Source organism: Lissotriton vulgaris, chromosome 1_1, assembly GCF_964263255.1.
Source record: "Lissotriton vulgaris chromosome 1_1, aLisVul1.2, whole genome shotgun sequence".
Lineage (NCBI taxonomy): Eukaryota > Metazoa > Chordata > Amphibia > Caudata > Salamandridae > Lissotriton > Lissotriton vulgaris.
The window spans coordinates 665044139-665070842 of NC_141685.1; the positions used below are offsets into that span (position 1 = coordinate 665044139).

Consider the following 26704-nt stretch of genomic DNA (forward strand, 5'->3'; position numbering starts at 1 on the left):
GAAAAATGCATGAATGCTGCTGACCACCATTTTGAATTTAATGGTTACTGATACTAATTAAAGTCCCAAGCTGGCCAGTGACTGGGAGGCGAATTGACCAAACTAACTCAGCTGGGGGTATCCTTCATGCAGGGGTTGGAAAGTGGCAGGGGGGATAATTTAGTATTATAACTCCACTAGGGTTGTTCCTCTGAGCATGTGCTGGACAGTGCTGGGGGGACTAATTTAGTATTATAACTCCGCTAGGGGGCATATATTCTTCTAACCATAATGCATTGGGAGCATGTCTCAGAGCAATTGCTGACGTTTTGGTGAGTGTAAGGTCCCCAAAACATTTGTGAGTACACCTTCACAATATCAAAATATGTCACTTTTCTCCACAGATCAAAAAATACTCCTCACACCTGTTTTCCTGCAAATCAATACTCCTTCTTAGAAAGAAAAGGGATGTTATATTGTTGTAGGTTTAAAAGTGTTAATATTTGCCACCATATAAATATCAAAAAAAAAAAAAAATAGAACCATATTTGACAGGTACTGGCAGTGCAGTTTGCCAGGCCAGCCCACCCCGGGTCTCCATCTACCTCAGGTCTTCATTTCTTGAGATGTTACTGAGGTCGTGTGATTGACTTAAGAAAAGCACTAGAAAGAATCCTTAAAAAATGCAATACATCAAACATGGGTCACCACCATGTGAATTATTTTGGCAGAACACTTTGGGGCTGATTCACAGAACTAAGTTAAGACAAAATCCTAAACTTACTACTTTTGGTATTCACAGAAGTTAGGATTTTGTCTTAAGACAGACTGAAGACAAACTTAAGACAGACTTAAGACAAACTTAGGACAGAGTCAGTAACTCCTGGTGTATTTCTGGGTTTCTTCAGCAGCGGGAGGACTATTGTTTGGCCTGCAATAAATCAGAGTACCACCGTGTTGAAGTAATTTGAGTCCCTAATGACAAGGTGTGGTTACCTGAGATCATCCTGGTGAACAAGTGAGCAGCCGCTTGGTACTTCCTTCAAAGCTGAGTAAAGCGCTAGCAGAAACTCAAACATTTAAAATTCAAATCTGCAATCAAACAGCCTGTGTGGCACATGAGTTAAGACCAGCTCTCCTGACCTCCTTATACAGTAAGTGTCTAATGTTACGTGCACCCCTCTTCCCTCAATTCATGGGGAAAAAAGGAGAGCTCAGAGCTGAAACCAAATGTCTTTAAATGCCCCAGAGCTCTTGAAACCCTCAAACAGGCATTGAGTACGGTCTGAGCATGGCTGGGCAGGGGACACCATCAGGCTTTGAAACACTTAGACATTTTTTCACCCCACATGTCCCACTTGCTCCAGTACAACCACGCAGCTCCCTAGGCTGCAGTTATCACAGCCAGGGTTTCACTTTCAGGGGCAGCCTGAGTTCAGGAGGGCTGGCAGTGGCACCATTTGGACTGTTGTAGGGACCGGTGTCCCCAGCAGCAAAGAGTGCACCATCAGTTTGGCCATGAAGGAAGTCTGCAAGGACATCATGAGGATGATTTTGGTAGGGCAACCGGTGGGGCTTGCGTGCTTCTTGTCATGTTTAACTGCTGTGCGCCCTCAGTAGCTGACAGGAACAGGAGGAGTTAGAGCAGGAGGGAGAGACAGGATCAGCCCTGGAATAAATGCGAAAAATATTGCCAACAGTCACAACACCTGCATTATTGATGCCCTTACTAAAATAGAAAACAGACTCCTGTCTATGATGAATCATCAAGAGTAGGCACCGCGCACATGTGAACTCACTGCAATCTGAGAAGGTGCTTTAGTGAGTTAATGGCCCTCCACTGGACAATAGGCCTGAGTGTGAGGCCATCTTGTCCACAGTACAAGACACTTCATTGCAGGGGGACCTAGGGGAAGGGCAGAGCAGAACTCTGCAGAATTCCACACAGGGCAGCCCCACAAGCTCCATCCACCCCGAGTAGTTTCCCGACCGCTATGCTCCACTCAAAGCGTGGAGCGTGGATAACTTTGCAAGTTCCGCCAGCGGAGTTTACCGCTGACACCTAGTGCAAATAGTATATTTGAGCTTTCTAAAGTCCAATACTTTCCACAGTGTGGTGCTCCTTGGTATTTGAATAATTTTTATAAATCATTTTTAGGTTTTGCCTTAGCCATGCGTACGAAGTACGCATGCGCTAGCAAAACCTCTTGAGTTCTATCTGGGCTGATGACCCGCCTCTGCCTATCATTGGCTAGCTCCATAAATGGAGGCTAGCCATTGGGAGGCAGAGGCTGTCAATCGCGTTTTCTCTCGAAAACGCGATTCGGGGGCGTTTCTGGTGCTTTTTTTAAGCCCCGCCCCTTTGTCCCGGGCCGCGCTGCCATTGGCTGCCGGCCCGGGACACCCCCGTGACGTCATTCCCGGGCCGCGCTGTGATTGGCTGCCGGCCGGGACACCCCCGTGACGTCAGCCAATCACAGCGCGGCCCGGGACCTGACTTGTTTTTCTTGCGGTCTATTAATTGTAGAGCCACAAGCGCAATGCTAAAAAAAATACAGATACAAGAACGCAAAGCAAAGAACACATAATTGGGCGAACAACCCCACACCTGACACTTGGTAAGTGACTCCTCTGCGCCCCTCCCCTAGCCCCCTTTTACCGTCCCTGATTGTAGAATTCATGCGTTGGCAAGCAAGCGCAGAGCTCTCAAGTTCTCCACGTCTATACCGGAGCAGCTAATGCAGCCCCATAGTTTTACTATGCATTTTGGGACTGGTAACGTTGCCGGGCCCGTGTGAAATCATGACTGCAAATCCCACAATGCAAAGAAAACGCATGGACTGAGTTAACTACTCACGCATGGACTTAAAACTTAAGAACTCTGCTATCACGATTATAATTTAGCAATAGTGGCCTGTCTCTACACAACTAAAATTATGTTCGAACTAGGCACCTGTAATCTTTAATTAATTTCAAAGTTCTATTCTAACAATAAACAACGACAGCGGGCACCATAGGAAAATCAGGACAACATAGATCCATTTAAAGAAAATAATAATTCACTATATTTTAACGTAACATACTGTAGCCCTATCAATTAGGTGCATTGCTGAGCCACTAGAAACCTTAAGGCAAAATGTGTTTAGAGAGATAAATTTCATGAGACAAAGTTGCCTCCCGTGTAAAGTTAAAATAAGCACTGCACTACTTCAATTAAGGCGCGCGGGTTCAGCTAAGGGAGACATTTTGCAGACTTTAAATATAGATTTGGGCTAAAACAAGTTTGTATTATCCACTATAAGCTCTGCTATGCGCTTATGGCGAGTCTGGGGTCTGTCTCTGCAGGTGGGGTTGCCAAACTCCAATTCCATGTCTTAATTGAGCCGTTTGCAGACTTCACCTGCCGCCCTTATTTAATTAGGCCTCAGGGGCGGGCTCGGGGCCAGACACTATGGCTACGATATCGGACGAGGCAATGGACAGCTACATGTACTCGGCCTACACGCCGTACAACTACAGGTATCTGAACCCCAAAGGCAAGGGCGGCGGCTGGAGGCAGCGGGGTTACCTCACCTCCTACGCGGACACCGGAGAGTACTTCGACAACTACCAGCGCGCGCAGCTCAAGGCCATCCTGTCCCAGGTGAACCCCAACCTGACCCCGCGCCTGCGCAAGGCCAACACCCGCGATGTGGGGGTGCAGGTGAACCCCCGGCAGGACGCCTCGGTGCAGTGCTCGCTGGGGCCCCGTACCCTGTCCCGCCGGAGGCGGGGCGTGTGGTGACAGGCTCCGCAGGAGCCCGACGGGACCCCGGCCTCCTCGCCCCCCAAGACCGTACGCTTCCCCCGGACCGCCGCGGTGTACTCGCCCGTCGCTTCCCGCAGGCTCCCCACCTTCACGGAGGAAGAGGACGCGGAGGCCAAGGGCGGCGGAGAGGGGAAACCCGAGAGCGGGGAGAGCTCGGGGGCGCGGCCCGCAGAGGAGAAGGGTAGCCCCGCGGAGGGAGGCCGCGCAGACCGGCAGGAGGAGGCTAGCTTGGAGGAAGAGAAGAAGCCAGAACAGAAAGCCGAAGGGGACGCAGCAGCAGAGCCCGGGCAGCAGGAAACCACCGCCTCCCCCGACAAGGGCAGACTGCGTTTCCAGGTGAGGAGCAGGCAAGGGTCCATGGCTTTTCTGGGGGGTGAGGGGGGATTGTACGTCTCACTACCATATGGCCTACTACCCGCATGTAGTATACACTCCGTGACAGCCCTCGCCCCTTCCCTCTCACCCCGCCACCTTTGGGGGCACCCATTCGTTGCTGACTCCCCTCGCCAGTCCATCTCTCCCAATAACCGGCCGTTGCTTGTCTACCAGCTGCCGCTCAGTTTGAGGCCCATGCTGGAAAAACTTTCACAACGTTTTTTTTTTCTTTGGCGTTCTGATACTTGGTCTTTTTTTGTTGATTACTTTAGGGACTTGAGACTTAAAGTATCTCGCATAGACCTGGGAAATTTGAGACTTGTAGCCACGAGAGGAAATCCACTGGAATCGAATTGCGAGAACTGCAGGCAGTGCCAGATCTAAGAGTTTGAAAGCAGTGTGGGTATTTTTTTTATCTGGATTTAACCAATTAGTTGTCAAAACGGGGTGCTTATTCACGTAATACCAATGAATTCTTAGTGGGGGTCAGTTGTTCTCTTTGTTGCTGATTGTAAGCTGGGGTACCTGCAGAAATCCACTGCAAAGGTCAAGGTCATGTCTGAGGTTCTCTTAACAGCAGAACCATTCCCTCAACAAGCAGACAATGTAAAAGCAATTGTGAAATCGTTCTTGAGCTGGAAAAAAGGAGGTTATCAGTGAAAAGCACCCTCAGATTCCTGTCCTTTGTAACGCGTGCGCGAGGCACTGTCTCTGATGGCTGCAGACAAAGAGACTGCAATGTGTTTGGGCCGGTGAGGAGTGCCCTCTTCCTGCCCCCCACTCTCAATCATGCGAAACCTTGTGCCTGGGAGTGCGTCTCAAAGCTGAGAGCCTCGCCGGCTAGCTTTGCGTCTCGCTGGCAGGACGGAGAGTGGACGGCTACAGCTGCAATGTAATGTGTCGGAGCAGGGGAGAGCTACAGTTTGTTCTCTTCTGGAGTTCCTCGCCCAGGGTCCTAGCAGTTTTTACTCCTTACTGGAGGGCCCTCTGCGTGCAGTTTCACGGGAGTCCGCCCCAGCAATGCCTTCTTGGGTGCAAAGGGCAGCAAGGCCGGTAAAATTAAAAACATGCATTTTAGCAGCTGTGTAAGTCGCGCGCTGACAGCACTGTAAAGGCTGGTCAGCAGCACACGCAGAGTGGAGTGCACGGACACTGAGCCCCCCCCCCCCGCCCCCTGGACTACAGGACGCCGGCCCCCACTCTCTCTTCCAGCACCGTGATAAGAAAAGAGGTCCTGAAGAGCTCTGTGCCCCCCGCGTCTGCACGCCCCCTCACCAGACCCGAGCGGTGCCCATCAGCCCCTGTACCCATCCTCCCCTGCTGGTGTTCGAGCCGGGCCCCAACCCCCGCCCCGAGGAAACTAACTGCTGACGGGGTCCCCCTCTCTCTTCAAACACCCCATCTCGTTCCACACGCCTTCTATCCTGAGGGGCTTCGGTCCCTCTCACCCGACAACTCTCACTCCCCACCCTCTAATGTCTCTCTTTGCCCTGCAGGTGTCTCCGGCCCTGAGGTAAGAGAGAGTTTGTTGGGGGGTCCGAGGGTGGGGCCATGGGTGGTGGTGGCATCTGTCCGTGATGTACACCGGGGCACTTGACCGGGGGTGGTTGCAGGGGATGTGCGCAGGGAGTGATGCGCAGGGTTGTGGATGCATGGGTGTGAGGAAGGATGCATGGGCTCTAACTTTGTCAAAGGCGAAACCGTTGCATTGTAAATGCTTGTTTAGCTTGTATTGATATGTTTATTTTTTAGACATCTTTTAATGTATATGATTTTTGATGCGCATTATTTCTCAATAATTTTAACACATTTTTTATATATTTTTTTTATTTCAAAGAAAAAGGCATTTTTTTACTTGAGAATAATAATTACACATAATATAAAGTTGTATTGTACATACATTTTGATTTGTATTTACACAATTTTCAAAGATTACTACAGTAAAATGTACTTTCCTCTATTACATGCATTTATTAAACATTCTAATATTTTAGAAGGTGCTGGGGAAAATACTTTACATTTTTATTCACAGTTATTATGATATACTTTGCCATAAAATATTTTTAACATTTTATGGAATACTGAAATTTGTAAATACAATGACATGTTTAATATTGATTTCTATGGACAGGAGTCTTTTTTATTTTAATTTTCCACTTTTTTTTATCCTTGACCTTATACTCTTTCTTTGTCATTCTGGGCTATTTCTTGAGTTTGGGGTTGTATTTTCCCTTTGCTGGAGTCCTGTTTAAGTAAGACATTTTAAACATATTGTTTAAGTGTCTAGTGATGGGGGAAGATGTTTAGACTTATTTAGGCAAGGGCTTGTACCCAAATGTTGTTTAAGTGGATTTTTTAGTGTAGCATATGTTAGTTCATGGTCTTGCAGTTGGCTTATTGTAAAATTCACTTTTTATATGTACTTTATACATGTTATCAAAAAGTTTAACATTGATTCTAATAGTTTTTTTTACTGTGCTTTGTTGTACATGTATTTGTAGTGGGTTAGCAGGTTGTTTTCCTTTACATGTTTTTTGTTTAGAGATGAAAGACTTTATTCCTAATCTCGAAGTATTATTGTAGCAACAATTTTTTTTTCCCCAAATCATTTTTTACTTTTTTTTCAAACTTTTTGGGTTTTGGATGGATTCCTTTGTTTATTAGATTTATATTGAATGTTCTTTTTTATATTTCATAAATCTTTTCCATTTGTTTTTATCAATATTTTTGGGGATTCTAATTTTCGGATTGTCATTCACTGACCAGAACTTCAGCTCCAAAATCATAAGTGATATCATATTTTATTTATGTTAATGGGTGGGCAATGTTAATTTTTGATCTAATATATTGATGCACTTCTTTTATGTTTTCATGGTTTAAGCGTATTATATTTATTAACAGATAGAAAAGTTTTAGATTATGCAAAATAATTGTGGGTATTTTGGTTTGTATTCTCACATTTATGTGTGTGTGCATATGATTGTGTATATGACTCTGTGGCAGTTGCCACTCTGCAGTTATAGTTAAGATAATGTTTCAATAAGATATACATTTGTTATGATGCTGATGACTTTGGCACCATTTGATGAATCAGTATGAAACTTTGTAAAAAGAAGTTCAAGTTTTAGCTAGTTTGCTCCTTAAAAGATTCAGGGTGATCAGTCAAGCGGGGGCTGAGAAAAAGGGGGAGGATTACAGCACATTTTCCCATATTTTTTCATAGGAATGTGAGGCACAGCTACAGCCCACATCACTGAACAGATTTCCACCAAATTTGGCTCAAAATCTTAATCTTGGTCGAGAAAGAGTGCTTTTTGTGATTTGGTATACATTCATTCAGTAGTTTTTGAGAAATGAATTCTTAAAAACCCTGTAAATATCACTCTGCAGAGGTGCTGCAGAGGCTATGTTGGCTACTTGCTGCCACATCAACAACGGTCTGGCTGTTGCCATCTTAGGACTCAGGACTTGGTCCAGAGTCCTAGAAAAAATATGCAAAAAGGTCATAAAGGGGCATGGTCAGATTACCCTGACTCCCTGTGCCTGGGGCCAGGAACGTTTTTTTCCAGCTTTGCCTTGACTTTGCTAAGGATTAGGCTTCCCATGCAATGAATTAAATCAAAACCTGAGGTGGGCCGGAGACTGTGGGGATGGCACATACAATGTATAGTGGTGGGGGCATGCAAGCTCCTCCTCAAACCTCTATGAAGCCCCAGGGACAACATCTCCAAGGTTGAGTTAATAATAACAGAAGGGGCATGCAGTAGCCCCACCCCAAGCTTTGTTAGGCTCGGTGGAAACCCTAAGCCCAGTGGGACACCAAGGGGCGTGATATTTCACAGAATCCAGAGGAACCCACATCCAGGAGGGTGCAAGCATACTCTGCCTGCACTCTCCCTGGCAGGGAACAGAGCTTTGCTCCTGCCCAAAGGAAGGAGCAAAGAAAAGGTGCCAGCTTCTTCCAGCACCGACTATGGTGCTGGCTGGGACGCCTGCTGGGAGCCACAGGACCCTGGTACTACTCCCACAGCCCTCCACAAAGACAGGATTGTGGGTGCCCAGGGTGGACATAGGGACACCCTAACAACTAAACAGATTTGCAGAGTCCTGCCATAATGGCTGCTGGTGAGCTGGCCTGGGCTGCAGGTGACCTGAGGCTTCCCTCGTGGCCCCAATATCTTGTTCATTATGGGTGAGTGCTTCTGGGTTGACACGTTGCTACAAACCAGCAAGAAATAAAGATAGCTCCAGCCATGGGAGTCACCTGGGCTCGGTCCATGGGGGCAATAGCGCTCCCTCCGGCTCCCAAACAAAATAAATCATGTGGAAGTCCTGCATGGGCACTAGGACACACAGAAAAGAGAGCATAATAATACAGAGCTGCCCATTTGTTATTCACTGCTCCAGCAAATTACGCCCCAAATTACCTCACAACATTCTTTCACTATATATTTTGTTTTTGGTTTTGTCCCTAAAAGATGTAGAGGTCATCAATTTGTTTTATGTTTTGGGAGGCTGAAGGAACTGCAGCAGCCCCCAAGCAACATTAAAAAAATAATGTTTCCAGGGTCATCAAATTGATGACTCAGGAGAGCTTACCATATTTTCTTAATGCACTGGCTGGACTACTATCCTCTTCAGCTGTATATCAGAGCCTTGTTATGGACTGTTGTATGTCTGTCTCCAACTCTGCAAAGTTTTTGTTTGGCTGCTTGGTTTCGATGCAGGGCCTGGTGACAGGCTAATTACTGCAGCCAACCCCATATAATAAAGTATAAATTCACTGAAAAAGCAAACATTTAAGTCATGTTACAGTTAGGTGTAATCTTAAAGGAAAATAAAACACTGAAATTCACCAATTGTAGTTATTTCAAGCAATTTTAACTTGTGCTGTAAGGTAACTATAACTTGCGCACCCTCCACCCCCCCCCCCCCATGCCCAGAGTTGCCTTCAAATTTTAAAATGATGCTATCAAAGGTGTTATAGAATATGTCATAAGTGATGTGATATGTAGGTTAGCAGTGAATGGTGGGAGCATGAGTGATAGTTACCTTAAGGCACAGTTTTAACCTAACTATATTGTCACTTTAACCTTTGTTTTTTTTTTTTCGTGAATATATATAGTTATTGTGATAAATTTTAAATAGCAATCTGAGTATTTGTCTTCCTGCATTCAGACAACTACTTTTCTTTCTACCTTTCGATCCTCCTTTCACTCTGCCTACCTCAAAATATGTTGAAGGGTGTTTGAAGTTACCTATTAAGATGAATTGAATAAATACCACAACCTAAACGAATATTGTTAATTGATTTTCATCAGTGCTAATAGAGCCCACTAATAACCTGGAGCTTAAGGGGTGAGAAATGTGAAAGTTTTTCTATTTAGTAATTTTTTTCTACTGGGATCAATGTAATTAATTTTCCAGATCCAGTGACAATAATTTTGTAAAATAATGTTCAAATGTTTTACATACAGAAAAGATAAAGGGACTGGTTATGAGTTTGACAATCTGTGGACCGCCGTGCCTGTTGGGGTAGGATGATGGTGGTGAGCTTGGCGGTAGGCCCGCCCTATTATTACGTCTTGAATCTGTGGATGTGTGAGGACCACTGTCGTCATGCTGCTGCTTCACTGACACCACAAGTGGTCTCAGAGCATGGCAGCTGAGGGTGGTCTAATTAGTCTGTGTGATGCTTGGACCGCCAGGAGGACCGCCCACCCAATTACAAGTTGCCTCACAGCCAGCGTAAGTGTGGCAGTCCAACCATAGCATCTTGAGGAAACAGGAATTTTATGTGGTCAGTGTGTTCCCCCACTCGCACCCTATCCCCGTACCTATGCTCCATGTGTCTCCATGTTAACATGTAATTCCCTTTCCGTGCCTGTCATAATAATACCCCTGCATTTCCGTCTAATGTTAGCATGTCAGTTATTAGGCCTTCCATGAATGAAACGTTAATTCTGCACTGAGGCCTACGTTGCCAATGCATTTACATGGTACACGTTTAAATATCGCGAAGCACACGTTTTTGTGGCCCAGCCGAGCCAGGCCCTGAATTCAGGCTCCGAGCCTCTTCTGTCTCTGAAAGCTGCAGTTTAGGTATGCATCCCTGACCTCTACCTTACTCCCTGCCCAGCCGAGAGGTGCCCGGCCTGGCCTGCCTGCCAAGACGGTATTTTGCCTACAGTTATCTGCTCAGCCTCCGCAAAAACACATTCCAGTCTAGTGAAATAGGTAAACATATTTCCGCCTGCAGAGCATGGGGCCTAGCCTTCCTGTCTCCATGCAAGTGATTTACTGAACCCGTTCCATAGTAGGCCCATGGCCCCGCGCAATGTACGAAGAAATGCAGGAACGCACTAGCATTTAATGATGAACGGTCTCTGTTCGAGAGACCTTTACTTCAGAAAATACATCCGCCAAACACAAGATATCAGATATGCCAAAGGTGCAGGTCGTTCTGACATCCCAGACTCCAGACTCCTCTACTAGTGCTAAAGTCAGCCCCTCAGCTCTCCCCAGTTACACGTCAATTCCACGTCATGAACAGTTGCTCGCACATACAGGGTAAAGGTTTCTGCTGACCCTGCAGACCTCCTCTATGCATCCACCCACCTATGACACTTCTATGACTCATCAAGTGCACACCCTTGTGTACGCCTCCTTACACGCCTTCTTTTACGCCCATATGTTCTTATCTCTCTCTTTTCACTTGCTCCGCCTGGAGTGTTCCGCCTACTGTATTCATTGCAATTATGTGGTTTTACTATATATATTGTGTGATGTTAATAAAACGGTAGATATCCCTTCCTGAACCTTGGTGGTGATGGAACCCGATTCTCAATGACTCGAGTCATTCTAATTAAAGCCCTTTTGACTCAGATACCACGGACTCTGCCTCTCATTTTATGAGCTATCCTTATTTTTATTAATGTATAGAAAAATGTCCGGGTAATTTTATTTACCACAATCTCAGACAGCAGAAATGGACAACTATAAGGAAGAAACTCACCTCTACTCACCTCCACACATTCCTTGCCGACATGGAGCCCATCTCGCCCATCCTGCCACTGCTATACCTTATCTATCACATAAAAAACAGACTCAATCGCAGACGAAATCAGCCATAGACTCTTCTGTAAAACTATGCCTAGCCCTGAACCAGGAAAGAGAGGTGGGGTCCCCAATGATATCATATGTATACAGTGTCCCTAGCTGGTATTGTTTCAAAATGATCATTCGGCCCAAGCATTGGTACTGCAAAAGTAAACAAAAGGTCAGATTGGTAGGCGAACACTAGGGCAATGGCAGGGTAAGGAGTTTCAGCTGTTGGCTACATGTTTGACCAGCAAGCTAATCATTTTGAGCTGTGTCTGTGCTACTCAGATGCTACTAGCAGCCCAGTGGGAGCATGAACAGCCTTTCCAGAAGCAGATGGGGCTCTGTTACCGCCGGTTTTACAAATGAGACAGAGCTGTCATTCCCAGTCTCTCAAAAGGCAGGCCCAATATTGTATTCAGACAGAGGTGTGGTTCACCAATGTAAACTAATCAGTGCACAAAGAGTCCTTGCAATTTTAGCATTTGTTTTCTCTCAGTGTAGTTAAGAAAACATGCCTTTTTTAGAGAAACCCCCTCCTTCTTTTCTGAATACTTATAACACAGAATTAGAGAAAAGGTGCAATCTTCAAATGTGATCCACTTGTATCAGCAGTTTTTTCAAAGTCATAGTGAGTTCTGATTTAATTTGTGTACCACAACACCACCTCCTCCACAACATCATACCTATCAATGTCTATCATACATCAGACTTGACCTTTCTCACATGCTTGGCATGTCACTACCTATCTACACCAGGCGCGCAGTTCACCATTTCTCCAGTTTTAAGAAAGTCACATTGAATTGACTACAATTACAAAGAGGCTTTGTGATTCCAACTCCAACCAAGAAGCCTCATTGAATATGAAACCATCATAATGCAGACATTCCTGATCTCGTCGTGAGCTCAAAGTAACATCAGTATGGATGTGCCCTCAAATTCGACTCTCAAACATATCCCACAACCAAAGGCAATGTCACTCAATGGGATTACATCGAAGCAGTGGGAAGAACATCCTAAGTGCACAATAGAAGCGCTCTTTGAAGGAGGAACCCTGAAAGTATTGGGAAGTGGGCCACACTTCAATTTATGCATGCCTGACAAATTCCAAGAGCATTGGATCTGGGAGCTGGAGTGTATAGGGGCAAACAATAGAATGTACAAGTGCCAGGCATGTGTAGGCAATGGTTAGGTACAACTTAGGAAATCAAACACAGCAGTAACAGCATGCGGCACACTTCTAGAGGAAGTAGCTGAATGTATACACTGCAAAATGGGCACGTGGTCACGCAGAAATAGACAATGGAATGATAAGTTGACACCCTCCATGTGTGGATACATAAATATTTAACTTCAACACACATAACACTTACTTAATAGCGAGAAGGGTAAGTGAAATGTTGTTGACTATGACCAAGTTGAAATACTTACATAATGAAAGAACAAACATTCCAATGTCACCCCCATTTGCTTTTCACCCCACATATCCATTCAATGAAGATGTTTCCTCATCCACTGACACTCCAGAGCAGGTGCAAAGGTTAGTTCACACTCACCACTTCCAATGGACCACCAATTTGGCTCAAAGTTGCACAACTTTATTCGCATGTACTTAAGGAAGCCATAATAGCCAATAGCATGAAATGGAATAGCAGGACTAAGATGGCATTAATTAGTAAACAGTTTTTATTATAAAGAAAAAAGGAAGACATATGGCCAGTGCAAATTTCCAAAGTGGCCCAGCACAATGCTGTATCACTACACTTGCCTAACATGACACTGCCAGGCAAACCTTCCCAGGAAGGGGCAACCAGTGAGCAGGCCAGATCAGGCACCTCAACGATATGATTTGGGAGGGCTGGGAGTCAGTATTGGGATGAGTTGGATCGACTATGGAACAGGGGCAATAGTTGTGGCAGAGGAAAGTCCTAAGGAAACCTGAGTGTTGTCAAAGGGAAACGCAGGAGGTGGGATGATAAGGAGTGGCCTTTGTGAGGCAGAGGTAGTGTGTGTCTGTGGAATAGGTGGGCCTGTTGTTGGTACTGGCTCTGTGGGTTTGTATGTGGTAGTGCTGGGGAGGGTGGTGAGGTCTGTTCAGTGGGTGCATGTTTGCCTTTTTGCTGCGTTTGGCGTTGGGTGTGCCGCATGTGGCTGCTGCTGTGGGTGCCTGCTAATGTTTATGTTTGCTTGGGATAGGTATGGGTAAAAGGATTTGGGACAGGGAAGAGGCAGGAGGTGGACTGGGAGACTGGGCTGAGGGAAGGCTGCAATCAGTAAGGAGACCAGAGCCTGAAACAACCTCTTTAGGGAAGACATTTTACTATGAATTCCTTCCAGAATTCCAGCATCTGAGGCATCAGGTTTGACTGCCCGTGGATGGCATTCAGCAGTGCATCCTGCCCAACGTTGATTGGTCTCAGGAGGTCAATACTCTCCTCACCAAAGGCAGCTCATGCAAAAGGGCAGGAGATGAGGTGCCTGGACCATAAGAGATATCCTGCTTCTTATGAGAGTGGAGCCGGACAACTTGGCGGGGAGCAATAAGGGAGGGTGCAGATGGAATGGGGGTGGTGGACAAGGTTGGTGTGGGCACATGTCCTGGGGGTCCACCACCACGAGGGAGCTGCCACTGGAAGCCAACTCAGAAGTTGATGTAGAATCTTGATCCTCTAGGGCATGCTCCTTACCCTTCAGGCCACTGACTCCATCGGTGTCAGCTTCCTGACCAGAGCCACTCCCCAACGATGTCGCAACGAATCCTCTACTTGTCTCTGTTGATGTTGAAAAGACAGTGGGAATAGGTGTTAACTCAATGTACTAATATATCTCTACAATATCATCAAATGGGCACAGATCACTACACCGACAAGCTCACCTAAAAATGGAGAGAAGGTAACATATGTTTACTGTCAGCAGCAGCAAAGCTATCCATGGTACCAGACCTCACCTATAGCAAACGACATCCCCACTCCACATTGGTCCTGGTGGCAACATCATCCTCAGGTTCCATGTTTACAACTACATAGAATAGAGAAATGCTTAAGAGGTTCAGCTAGGCTCCAGTTCATAACAATAAGCTGTCACCAGGGCCAGACTGGCCTTATTGGACATCTGACGTTTCCCTGGTAGGCTGGAGGCCGGGGGGCAATTTTCATCTTTCTGGGCTGCTCTCACTGTAGGCCAGCAGAGCAGTGCAATGAAAATATAAGCCTTTGTGCAGCCAAACGGAGCTGACTCAAACTGACTATGCAATGAGGGGGCTGGTATGACAAAATTTGCCAGGGCTGCTTTTGGCTCTCGGTCCAACACTGGCTCTCACCTGTGTCCAAAAGAGAATGCTACCAAAAATCTTTGCCACACACAAACACCATGGTATCACATATGATCACACCTAATCGGCATGTCACTCCCTGAAGCATGTTATCAGTCAGTGAAAGCACTTCTACAGTGGACATCTGTGGTCTATATGACTCCACATTCCCACATCAATTCAAGCGAGGAACGGTTTGAGAGACACAACTCTAAGTGGACATACCATCAAATATATAGCCTCAATATTAGGACATGACTAATGAGATACACCAATGTCTCTAACTATATCTAATAAACACTCCTACGTCTAAACACCCCATCTGCATTCCTACCCAGCATTAATTAACATTTACCTTTACACATTGGCAATCACATACAAATTTGAAGGACCCTCAGCCTAAATCTATGTACACCCTTACATCATGGGTCATGTCCTTGCACATATGATTTAGAAAATATTAAAAAGTACACATGCCATCATGTAGGCATAAATACAGATGGATCCAGTGTTAGTTGTCATCTCCCAATGCTGCACATATCCCACGTACCATGGCCAAGTATAGCTCATTAACTGCATCCTATGTGCACTGTAGGCCACACCACATGTAACAGTTACCCAGGACTAGATACATAGTATTGAGGGTCCACCACTACTGACACAAAGAAGACGTAGTCGCCATCACACACTACATCAAACTTAAGTAGATGAACTGTCACATTACTCAGCCATGTGTCTGCCAACTCTAAAGAATGACATGACTTCACTCAGCTCTGGACCAGGACTACAGGACATAAGTCTTCCCCAAACATCATACACCAACGTCACTACCTACACATGCAACAACACCTATCATCCTTAGGATGAGAGTTACCTGCTTTGATGGGGCAACGGCTGCTTGTAACAGGTGAAAAATGTTAGCGCACTCTGTTAGATTTGACACAATACGCACCCCCTCATAGCTGCTGTTGGGCTCTCAACTGCCCATTGAGCTCTGGGTAGGCCACCGCCAGAATGCAGGCAATTAGGGAAGTCAGCTCCTGGTGCGCGGTCCTACAACCTGGATAGGAATGCCCGCTGGACTTATGCAACGGTCCTGGTCCAGCGTCTCAGATCCTCTCACCTCTCCCTGCAGTGGATGCAGCACCGATTGTAGACTCCACGGACTGCATATTTGCTTCAGATGGGCATTGACCTGTAATGAAGCAAGAGATGAAGGAAGATATTTTAACTGATAGTAAAAGGGTCAATGTGGGGCTCTTCCGCACTTTTTAGACTTCTAGCACAAAGAAGTAACAAATGTTAAAAAGATACATTTGTACTCCTTGCATGCTTAGCACCACTTACTTCTTTTTGCATTTTTCTATGGAATTGCAAATTACCATCAACTTGAAGTTGATGATAATTTGCAATTACTTATTGCAAAGTCTCAACATGAGATTGCGTTGTGCATTGCATTTAAGGAATCACATATTGTGATTCCCAAACTGCATACGCAAAATAGGTAATCGCAAATTTTACGATTACCTATTTTGTGAATGACTTTGGGCTTGATGAATTCATATTGGCTAATTAAGGGTTGCAAAGGGGCCGATTCGCAGAATCTGCCCGTTTGTGACCAGTAATTAGCTTAATGCATGTGCCCCAAAGTTGTATATGTTGTCTTTTAACAAGTTTCAGAACTACACTTGAGCAACTACCAGGACAGGCAGCATGCCACATGACCATTAGGCCTATACAATGCAAGGTATATGGAGACCAAGCTATATGGAGAGTACCAACACACCAGTGGAAATAAAAATCAGGACCCATATAAAATCACACGCATCCAGTGTGCGTCAAACTAAAGAAGTTTCAGGTCAGGTGCTGAGCTCAGAGAACATACATAAAGTACTATATGCACAGTCAATCATGAAATAGGAGTGGGGGACGGGACTCATTTTGGAAACATACAAGGATATGCAGGACTAAATTGAACTTACCCTGTTGCTCACATGGCTAGCCTAAAGTCATGGCCATGGCCAATGATGGGTACAAATCTGCATCTACCATTGCCCTCTGCTGCCAGTATGCATTCAAACCACATTTACAACACTTACACTGCACTTCAAAGAAGATTGTACATCTTTGTGCCATGCTAAATGTGACATTAACTTTCTGTGGCACTCTGAGTGAGCCATGTATATATATAGATATCTCCAAAAGCATACTGTTATGACCACAGATCTGGCCTGCCTCAGGACAACAACTGTACACATGCCTCACTTCATCTTTACCTGCTCTTTTCAGGACACATAAACATCACAGACTGGCAGCCTAGAAGGGGCGGCTCCTCTGCTTTTGGGGAGGAGCTCCACCCCATTGCTTTTAAGCTGTGCACTGGAAAATGCTTCCTGCTCCTTTGCGGGTGGGCGGGCTGCTCTGCTCTCAGAGCAGGGCAGTGGGAGAGTAGTTTGCCCACTCCTAAGTGTGCAATGACTGTTTGGTCGGCTCTCAAAAGGCTGCCCAAACCAGTCATGCACATTGTCCCCATTCTCCATGGAGGCAGCATTACAGCCTGTGTGGGGAACAAGCTCAGGCCCCCATTGCCTGGTTTAGCATTGAACCAGGACACTCATAACTAAACACAATCCTGAATTGCAGTGTTGTGATTGGCCAAGGGAGCCTGGGTGCTAACCAATCACAACACTGAATTGCAGCATTGTGATTGGTCGCGGGAGCCCTTTCTGTGCTTCCAGTGCATCAATCTGTTGAGGAGAGCAGGAGGAGAGACACAGGACCAGCGTGGCAAAGTACTTTTTTTTCTTTTTTTTACCGTTTCTCCCCACTCATCTTCGCGACCCACTCCCCACTTGCCCACACCTGCCACACCACCCACGAACCATGCTGGCCACCATTGGAGCATAGAAACATCCACCACACTCTAACAGGATTTTGTGGCACAAGTGTAACGCAGCACCAACAGAACATATGCACCGAAATGTGCATGCTATCCAGGAATACTCTGTGCCTAAACAAACATCATAATGATTATGTGAAGTACCCAAAGCAAAGTGCCTTATTATCCATAACATGGATGTTTAATGCAGAGACACCCAAATTCAACATGTTAAATATTATATGACACACTGGACACCATAGCCCCATCGTAGCCTGGGAGACAGGAAGCAATGCAGACCGACAAAGTGAAGAAAGTATTGAGGAAGTTACCTGCTCCTCGGGTGAGCCATAGAGCTGGCCATACTGGAGGAGGACCTCTTCCACCAGCTTCTCCAGTTTCTCTCGATAGAAGGCTGGGGCCCTCACCCCTTTAAAATAGGGCATGATAGTTCACAGAGATGGCAAACAACAGCTGAAGTCGAGGACGTGCCAATCGTACCATTGTCAGTAGGCAAGTGAAGAGTTCAGCCCACCATTATGTACATGTATGCCACATAAGAGGTCATCAGCATGCGCAGACACAGCCATTTGGCTGGTACCTTCAAATTAAAATATGTAACCCAATGGCTGTATCTGTCGTAATTGACACGGCCTACTGTGCAGTCAACTTCTGCTGGTGCTAACCAAGTATTAAATGTCCTATAAGCGACGCCCGCCAGCCACCAATTTTGATAGTAGAAAGTGTATTATACTTCATGTATTACACAGCTTCACAATCACTACAAACCTGTTACAACATGAGTACAGGTGTTGAAGAGCAATTCTCTGGAACTACCAGTTCACATACTTAAATCTTCTGCATTCCGTTTGATCTTCCCACCATTTCCACTGTGAGTGTGAACATGTTGATGACTGAAATACTGTGGAGCAAATATACATATATAGGACAAGTGGGTGTAGATGACACAATTGGAGTATGTACTATGTGTACTTTGCTGAAATGCACACATTTGGAGGCCAAATAGATCCTTCTATTGGATACAAATATGTCACTCATGAAATAAGTGGATGGATGTGTTTTGCTTACATATCCAGAACATTTTTGTGCACATGATGAAAATCAGTTGTTGCCTCACAGATCTCACTGCGGACACTTAGATCCTTGTTTAAATATGTGTCCATTACACATATAGAAAGTTTTTGTTAGTAGCTAGGCACTAGGTTTCACTGTCCCTACCATTTACAGAACATCAAATTATGAAAGTGAGATATGTCATTAAGTAATACCCAATGAATAGTAACTTCCTACACATCATAGCACTCATGCCACCAAGTGGGTACCTGACAGCCTAAGAGCTTGGGCCACGGTCAACACTGCACATGGCTCTAAATCCACATGTGCACAGTAGATGTGGCTTAAATGTTAACAGGTGACCCACATCATCACAAACAACAGTCATACTAAATATGGAATAATGGAAGTGCAAGTAGGCTCAGCAACCACAGAAGAATGGATGAGAAAGGAAGAAGTGGTAGGTGAAAGACCAACACACAAATGTAGCCATATGCCCATGACAACTCATACCACATGAGGCCTATATAAATATACATCCATGTGTGGTTTTACGTATCCAAACTGCACAGTCACGAGACCTTTAAGCCAAACGAGGTTCACAATGTCCAAGATTAGTCAAAATACCCTCCCTATGACCTCCCACCTCATTCCATGTCATCCAAAATGTTCATCCATGGTTGTTAGCCATTGCCTGTGATATACCATCACTGCTGCATTTCAATTGAGCCCTATAATCTCTGCTTATGGCATACCAAACTACATGTAGGAGCACAAAATGTAGTGACACATAACAAACACACTGACTACTTCACTTCTACGACAAGGTACAAGACAAGGCACCGACACTACACCTATCTCCAGCAACACCAACCAGCCTACATTCACCACCTGGACCCCTGTCACCACAGAAGACACCGCCAAAACCATGAAGAGCATACACTAAGGAGCCCCCACTGACCCCTGACCCCCACACATCTTCCACAGAGCCGTCACCATGGCACCCAAACTACGATGCACCTTCAACCCCACCTTCAAAACCGGCAGCTTCGCCCGATGACTGGAAACGCGAAGAGGGCAAGACTCCTCAAGACGCCCGCCGCAGACCCAAAGGACCTCAAGAACTACAGACCCATCTCTCTCTTCCCCTTCGCAGCCAAAGTCACTTATAAGATCATCAACATCCAGCACATGAACTTCATAGAATCCAACTCAATCCTTGAATCCTCCCAATCCAGATTCCTTAGCAACCCCAGCACCAAGAACCCCCTCCTAGCTATCACAGATGACATAGGCAGTCTCCTCGACCAGGGCCACATGGCAGCCCTCATCCTACTAGACTTCTCTGCAGCCTTCAACACTGTCTACCACTGCACACTCAACAGCCAAACTCAAGGAATCAGACTCCTGCCCTTCCTTACCGAACCCACAAAGATCAGCTGTGGAGTACCCCAAGGATCATCGCTCAGCCCCACGCTCATCAACATCTTCATGGCCCCCCTAGCTACCATTATCAGAAAGCATAGACTCAGCATAGTATCCTATGCCGACAATACCAAACTCATCCTCTCCCTCACCAAGGAGCCCAACTTCACCAGACACCGCTTTCAGGAAAGAATGAGAGATGTCACACGATGGATTTGGGCCCAAATCTTTGGGCTGGGGTGAATGTGTGACATTGATCCACATTCGGTCCATCACCTGTTTTGTTGGCAAATTCCGCCATAAGTGCGCTGGGGATGCTCAGACATGGGTCCCAGGCACTCCACACCACTGGAGTCAAGCTAGCCGGGCTGATGAGAGGTGTTACCTCGAAACCGGTCCGGTCCTCGGATGCTTGATTCCGTTCTGGGAAGGACATGGCTTTTGTAGTTTGGACTGGACTGTTCCCATGGGGCACAGGGTCAGAGCTGATTTGCATATCGCCATTGTCTAACCCAGGGTGGAGTGGAGTGCAAAAAAACGATGGGTTTGGGCCCAGATCTTTGGACTGGGGTGAATGTGTGACATTGATCCACATTCGGTCCATCACCTGTTTTGTTTGCAAATTCCACCATAAGTGCGCTGGGGATGCTCAGACGTGGGTCCCAGGCACTCCACACCACTGGAGTCAAGCTAGCCGGGCTGATGAGAGGTGTTACCTCGAAACCGGTCCGGTCCTCGGATGCTTGATTCCGTTCTGGGAAGGACATGGCTTTTGTAGTTCGGACTGGACTGTTCCCATGGGGCACAGGGTCAGAGCTGATTTGCATATCACCATTGTCTAACCCAGGGTGGTGTGGAGTGCAAAAAAACGATGGATTTGGGCCCAGATCTTTGGACTGGGGTGAATGTGTGACATTGATCCACATTCGGTCCATCACCTGTTTTGTTTGCACATCCTGGATGAGCAGCAGCTGCCTGAAGCTCAACTCAGAGAAAACAAAAGGCCCTATCCTCAGATCTACCCCCTCCGCATGGGACAACACCTGGGGCCCACTACCCTCAACAACCATCCAACACCCACGGACCACGCCCGCAACCTCAACATCATACTTAACTCCCCCTTACCATGACCGGCAGATCAAAGCTGTTTCTTCCATGTGCTTCAATACTCTCTGCATTCTCCACAAGATCCTCAAATGGATCCCCCCCAAATCCAGAAAGGCCGTCACCCATGCATTCATACCCAGCACATGACTAAACCACGGAAATGCACTCTATGCCGGGATCAACAAATCTCTACTCCGCAAAGTCCAGACCATCCAAAACACCACAGCCAGACTCTCCCACCAGCATCCCACGAATAGACCACATCACCCAGCACCTAAGAGACCGCCATTGGCTCCCTGTCGATAAGAGAATGACTTTCAAACAGCTCAGTCATGCATACACATCCCTCCACAGCACCGGACCCCAATACCCCAACGAAAAAGTCTCCTTATATGCACCCAAGAGAAGCCTCTGCTCTACAGTCCTCGCCCTGGCAAAAACCCCATGCATCTGCAGAGCCAGGATGGGAGGAACAGCCTACTCCTATATCGCGTACAAGACCTGGAACGAACTCCACATCAGCATGAGACAATCCTCAACTCTGCAAGCTTTCAGGAAGAGCCTCAAGACATGGCACTTTGGAGGAGACAGAGCAGCAAAAAACAAATCCCCCCATCCCCCGGTGCCTTGAGACCTTCACAGATGAGTAGCCTGCTTCACAAATCCCTGATTGATTGATCAGATTAGAAACAGTGGCAGGGCTCATGTCTTTCAAAGAAACTGTCCATTTTATTTGGATCACACATTTGACTAAAAATTATCAGGCCATTGGTCATCCCACATTTGTGAAGATGAGGCAAATGAGCAATAGGTTTACCACCGATATTGCCTATAAAATAGTGTCAAGAGAACTTCCCCAGAAAGGGGCAGCTGGTGGGCATGCCATGCACCTCAAGGATCACATGTGGGAGGGGGGACTTGGGCTTGGGAGGGGGTGTTGGGTTTCGGGAGGGGGTTTTGCATTGGTATGGGTCTGGGAGAGGGGCCTTGAACTTGGGTGGCTTGGGAGGGGGACCTTGTGCTTGGGAGGAAGGATTTGGAGGGGGCTTGGGAGGTGTGGATATTGGCCTGGGAGTGAGTTTCTTGGGTTTGAGATGGGGCTTGTCTCTTCTCCTTCTTCTCTTGAGTATCTGTGCATGCTACAAATCAAAATAACATAACATAACATTTGGTAGGGTTGGCACGTGCGGGGGAAGCGATGGGGATGGAAAAAGGGGGCATGGGTTGAGGGGGGAGAGAGGTTTCCAACAGGGCAAAGTATAAGGGAAAGGAAGTATTGGTCACAGGTAGTGGTAAAATCAAAAGTCGGGTCAGGTTGAGAGGTAGAGGGAGTGCAAGTGTCTGGTGTAGGTTGCTGTTGTGTTCATGCAGGTGTGATGTTTTGGTTGATGGTGGGTGGTATTGATGGGTGTGTGGGTGCAGGTGTGGTGTCTTGGCTGATGGTTATGTGCTGCATGCATCTGCTTGAGAGTGTACATGCACAGGTGTGTGCGTACTTTTGGCAGGCAGAGGAATAGGGTCTTGGAATGGGAATGGGGTAGAAGAAGAATGTGTGGTGGATGACTGGGTTAGGTGCAAGGCTACCATTAATGAGGAGGGCAAGGCCTGAAAAGATTCCTGTAGGGCACCCATACCTCTGTGAATGCCACCCAGGTAGGCAACCATCTGAGTCCGTTGGCTGCCCAGACCCTGGATGGCATTCAACTTTGCATTCTGCCCAACAGAGATCTTTTTTTAGGAGGTCAATACCCTCTTCACCAAGGACAGCAGGGGGCACAGGGGCAGGGACTGTTGTGCCTGGGGCAGAGGAAACTGACCTCCTCTTAGGGGAACGGGCCCCAATAATTAGGTGGACAGCAGCCGGGAGGGCAGAGATGGAAGGGGTTGGGGGAAAATGATTGTATTGCACCAGAATGGGTAGGGTCCACCACCACCACCAAAGAGTGGCCACTGCAGTCCAACTGAGTGGTTGCAGTCATGGAGTCTGGGTCTTCCGTGGCACTCTCCTCGCCCTCTTGGCCGCTGGGTCCATCTGTATCGGTGTCCCAACTGGACCCATTTGGGCCACCTGCTTCCCCAGAGATATGGGCCCTGTCTCCTCTGCTTGCCTGAGTATAGGCTGAAAGGACAAATGAGCTTGGTTAAATACAACAGCGTCAACACACAAGAAGAAATCTTAGTAAACATGGCACACCAATATTGCCATTATCACACCGCCTACTAGGATGTCTAAATTGACTACAACCTTAGCGAAAGTGATATGCAGTAATGCAACATTACTTTGCAACAGTTGCACAAAATGATGTCTGGACCATAATCTGCCAAATTGCATGAATCACCTTGTTACTATTCAATACTCCTGTATGGTGCATGGTATTACTCCATCCTGTATCCTTTGCACCTTTCACATCCCACAGTGACTATGTGACATCAACTAGCATTGCCATGCTTACAGCAGTTCTTCCCATTCCACATAATGACCTACTATAGCCCCTCTAGTCGTTTCTGAACCCAATTCCCTATGCACTGATGTGAGCCTGGTATAGATATCTCCCAGCACTATGTGTGGTGACAAGGAGAATGTGTTTAAGAAGGAACCTAGTTAACATTGATCACACAGCACTTTTACACGTCTTCATATGTTCTCTGTCACAGCACATCTAAATATTGAAAAAAATTGTAAAATTAGCTATATATCATGTGTCTCACACTAAAGTGTCCTGGAGACAATGTGGCTCAATTTAGTTGAGATGTTATCGCATACATCCAAATTACCTAACACCACCTAGGACCAGGGACATTCCCATTCCAGTTTTTGTGAACTCTCCAAAACAATTTCCCCAAAGCATATTCTATAGCCATTACAACAGGTAAGAGTGATGTTGCAAAGGTAATTTCCATGCAGTGTATGTTACACTTGTAGACAATAGGGAAGGGACATCTCAGCACTTACATTTTTCTCACTTAAAAATATTCCAGTATGTTGCTAACAGTAAACAATCACATATGAATCCAATAGTTCTGATTATACTACCAGCTGTATGTCGGCAGTCAGCTACAGTTCCTTTACAGCTTTTCATGTGCATGTCACTAACATGTCTACTGACAACGCACCAGCATTGGACTTCACATTGTGATTGTGTGTCCTCAGACCATGCATGTAATTGCATCAACATAAGCATCAGATGCCTTACAATAAGGTGTCGAATTGGGTATGTGGGACACACCAACCCATGTCTACACACCCCTGTCTGTTTTGAGACATACCATGTATAAATATCACCAGTCAAAAAAGTCCTTGAAAACTTGACTAACACATCCAATTGTGATGGACATAGGTGTGATACTAGGTAGAGCTATCAATCTTGTAGTACACACTTCTGCATATAAAAGTACAACATGGATATGTAACCAATGCCAGCCATGCCAACACATGCAATTACTCTATGGTCTAGCCTCAGTCAAACTCCAGGTTAACATGGTTGCAGGTGCCTGTAACTATGAATAGATGGTTAGGCAAGATTCAGATTAGCCAGCAAATTACTCACTCCCTCGCAGAGCCCTCAACTGGCCATCCAGCACCGGGTAGACCATCACTAGGATTCGGGCCATTAGGGAGTCAGACTGCCCTACCTGGACTTCTGCGATTCTCCTGGTCTAGCATCTCAGGTACTCCCACCTCTTCCTGCAGTGGACGCTGCTCTGGCGATAGACTTTCAGGGGCCCTACTTTCAAGGTGGTGGCTTTCCAATGTCTTATCTTGAGATGGGCGTTGACATGGATGGATGCAATCGATAAGGAGAGATGAGTGGAAATCTGAGTTAGGGATCATCACTTTAGCAGATCTATCATTTGTACACACATAGCATGTCCAAGTAGAACTTGACTAGACCACAAATGTGTGGTCTCCCTCGAAGCCCATGCACCTTGAAATGAGGCTCTATTACACTAATCATCTGACACCTATACCAAACTCAGGTTTCATAGCGCCGGGACGCTCCTTCGCTGGAGCAGCCGTGCGCAATACAAATAGCACTAACATAACATAACATAACATAACATAGTATATGCCCTATCCCAACCTAAATAAAACACTAATGTCAGGGCCACTACACATGTTCTGTTGATTTACACAAGATGTACTACTACACATAATTTGAAGCACATGACAGCTGGTGAAAAGCTGTATGACTGTACAGACACATCAATAGACCAGACAGGTGACTCTGTACAAACTGTTCCCAACATGACTGTTAGCACATACTGTGATACATTCCAAAAGGATCATTCAACATGGAAGGCATGCCATGTGTCACACTTTGTGCTCATAATCTTCAAAATAGCGGCAATGTGTTCAACTCCATTTTAAAAGGTTGTATGACTCATTGAGCATGTGGCTGGTATCCTGGCAGCAGAGTTAAACTATTTAGCACTTTCAGCCACTGACTCAGGGAAAACCTCAACATTCCTTTGTACAGACTGTTTGCTAGCTTTATGTGACACACCTGGTGATGCAGTGATGGATTTGACTGATGGAATCACTATCTTCACACTACATGTGTCAAGAGTGTAGATACTCTGCCCAATGGAAGCACCAATTAAGTGCCTATTAAAACCCCCTTGTGGTAGTGAGCGGCATCTCCTAAGGGCGTGCAACACATTGACAATGAGAATAAATGGCAAGTACACTCAGAAAAATGTCTTAGGGCCACCAATGGTCTGGAACACTATTTCGGACACTATCTCTGGATTGCCACATCTCTTTGAAGAGGACATTGTACTGCAGTGCTATGTAAGAAGTACCTCAGCTAAATCTTGGGCTAAGTAGTTAGGTATCATTTGCAGGAATAGCTTTCTGCATGCTTACCATACTGAGGCCATATTAACATCATATTTGCAAACTGTTAATAGGTTGGTGTAAATCTAATGGTCATGCAATACAGGAAAACATTGTGACCTCTACTCTACCATCCTTCGTGACAACCTCGCCAACATCGGACTTAAAGAATTCGTCACCACACTGACCCACAGAGCAGGACACACCCTCCACCCCATCTTCGCTGCAGGAAACAGTGTTCACTTCAGCTACACAACACAATTGCCATGGACCGACCATCACTGCGTACACTTCGCCTTTTACAAACCCAAGACACCCAAACCAGTCCCACACCCACCACGAAGGAACGGAGCATGGTCCTCAAAGAGCAACTCAACTCCATCCTTACCCGAGACAACCACACCTGGGAGTCCGACGCAAATGCTGCAGCCAGAGGACTCCTTGCTTGGATCTCCAACTGCGCAGATGAGCTCACTCCTCTACGCAACCTAAACAAACAGTGCCCCAGAAAATCCACCTGGTTCATCACCAATCTCCAAGAAGCCAGGCTCACCTGCAGATGCCTGGAGAAGCACCGGAGAAACACCAAGACAACCCAAAACTACACCACCTACAAGGACACCATGATGGACTACCAGAACCACCAGGAGGAACTTCGTCCACAACAAAATCCTCGCCAACTCCAGGGAACTCTTCAGTGTCATTCAGGATTTCACCAATCCATGCAGCGAAGCCACAGACATCACCCCATCCCAAGACCTCTGTGACAAGCTAGGAACCTACTTCCACTTCAAGATCAAAAACCTCTAT

At 46.2% G+C, this 26704-nt stretch overlaps 1 pseudogene; it reads left to right on the forward strand.

Moving 5' to 3' along the window:
* The first annotated feature begins 3430 nt into the window (after positions 1-3430).
* Positions 3431-26704, forward strand: part of LOC147747622 (uncharacterized) — a 143089-nt pseudogene continuing 119815 nt past the window's right edge.